Genomic DNA, 2447 nt, shown 5'->3' with positions numbered 1-2447 from the left:
TTCCCACGGGTGGCACCTTACCTCGCCCGGGACCATTTGCGCCTTTTGGATCACGTATATGATAGTGTCGCTAGCATCCATATGACAAAGAACCCGGCCGACATGACTAGTCGTAAACCCAAGGTGGCACTAACTTACAGGGACAGCCATACATGACCCAGCAATGAACGTGTCGGTCATAAACGTATGAACCCAAGTCGTACCAAGCTACAAGGACTTAAAGGAACAACGTGTGACATTTCCCCGGAGGGACAGACACAAGAACGAAGAAGGACACATGCCGACCAGCCTAAGTGTTCCGGAGCTGTAGCAACCTACCATGGCTCAGTGGAAGCACTAGGAGACATTTCCCCATAAGAGAGGCTACCAAGAATAAACAACTAGGTTGTCGAATCCCACACATACCAAGCATTTCAATAACATACACACAATATGCTCGATATGTGCAAATACAACATGGCATCAGAACATAACTCTATGACTCAAAGTATTTATTCATTAGGCTCCGAGGAGCCAGATATTACAAACATGGGTCTGATGACCCAGCATTCAAGTCATACAAGCAACAACACATGCGGAAGCATAAACATGTCTGAGTACAAACAACTATAGAAGAAAAAGGCTGAGAAGCCTGACTATCTACAAGACCCTCCCAAGGTACAAGATCGTAGCTGAGGTAACAAGCTAAACGTCGAAGTCCGTGCGGAACTACTAGTGAGACTGAAGTCTCTCTGCAAAAACATAGATTAAGCAAACGTGAGTACAAATGTACCCAGGAAGACTTACATCAGAACTATCTAAATATGCATCAGTATCAACAAAGGGGTGGTGGAGTTTAATAGCAGCAAGCCAGCTTTGACTCGGTGGCTATCCTGAACTACGTCTGCAAGTAACTCTTTTGGGGTGGCGCACACAAGTCCACATATTCACCAAATCAATACACCACTATGGATCCGCTCCCGTCTCCCTACAAGAACGCCATCCATAGCACTCACGCTTATCTTGCGCATTTTAGAATATCCACTTTCACTTGTCTATGAACTGTATAGGCAACCAAGTAGTCCTTTACCACGGACGCGGCTATTCGAATAGATGATGTTAACCCTGCAGGGGTGTACTTCTTCACACGCGCTCTCGCCGCTTACCGCCATGTACACGTCATGTATCTCGGCAACCTTCAAGCGGAAGCCTGGCGAGGGTGTCGGCCACGACCTGACTAACCACACAAGTCTCTAGTCCAGGTTTATCGCCTATTCGGGTTCCATCCGCAAGGAGATCCGACCGGGGTTTCACTCATGGCCCCAAACGATGAGAGCAGGGTTCCCGAGGCACCAAACGGGCGTCTCGGTACACCGTGCCTCATGTATCTACCGCATCATAGCCCACCCCTAGGGTGAGCGCTATGCACGGCCCCCAACACATATCCTAGTTGCAACTCCTGAACAGAGATCGGGCTGGTTAATAAGCCGAGAGGGGCACTTAAGCATTCCAATGCGTGGTAGTAACTGATCTTAAATCACACATACAGATCTCAGTTCCTAAGGATGGTTCCAATGAAATAACCCACCATGTACTCCTACATGGCCTCTCATCGATACCTTTACCAAATCATGTTCACACACTTAGCTCTCAACGGTAGGACATGTTCACACACCTCCAATTCATCCCCGAAGAATCAGACCTGACTCAACTCTAAGAAGTAGTAGGCATAACAATCAAGCATGAATGAGTAGGCAGAACAGGGCTCAAACAACTCCTACTCATGGTACTGGGTTTCATCTATTTACTATGGCAATGACAGGTCATGCAGAGGAAAGGGGTTCAACTACCGCAACATGTAACAGATGAATCGTTGTTGTCCTAATGTAGTAAAAGAGAGCAGGAGCGAGAGAGTGGGATTGTATCGGAATGAACAAGGGGGTTTTTGCTTTCCTGACACTTCTAAAGATAGTATAGTTCTTCATCGGTGTCATCGAACACATCGTCGGAACAACGTCTACTGAGAGGGGACAAACACCGGCAACAGAGAAAGAACACAATCAATGCAACGTAACAATATGATGCATGATCATGACATACAACATGCTGTGATTTGAGCTAATGCCACTAGCAGCAATTTAAATGGAGTTGGTTTGAATACAAGATTCAAATTCAAACTCCATATGTGATTATTCAAATGTCATTTAATTGAGTTGACCTGATCAGCAGGCATAAGTTGCACAAACATGCATGAAAATGCCATAAACAGATTCTTTGGATTTTTCCGATAATTTTTCATATATAAATTATTTCATTTGGAGTTACGGCTGAATTTCTATGAATTTTAGAAGTTTTAAACATTTCCTGGAATTTCCTGGATTATTTTTAATCCAGAAAATGGTTAACTGCGTCAGCATGACGTCAGTGTGACTTCATCAAGTCAACAGGGGCGGTCCAGGTCAAACCTG

Source organism: Aegilops tauschii, chromosome 4 (genome assembly GCF_002575655.3).
Source record: "Aegilops tauschii subsp. strangulata cultivar AL8/78 chromosome 4, Aet v6.0, whole genome shotgun sequence".
Classification (NCBI taxonomy): Eukaryota; Viridiplantae; Streptophyta; class Magnoliopsida; order Poales; family Poaceae; genus Aegilops; species Aegilops tauschii.
Note: the sequence above shows the minus strand (reverse complement) of the source record.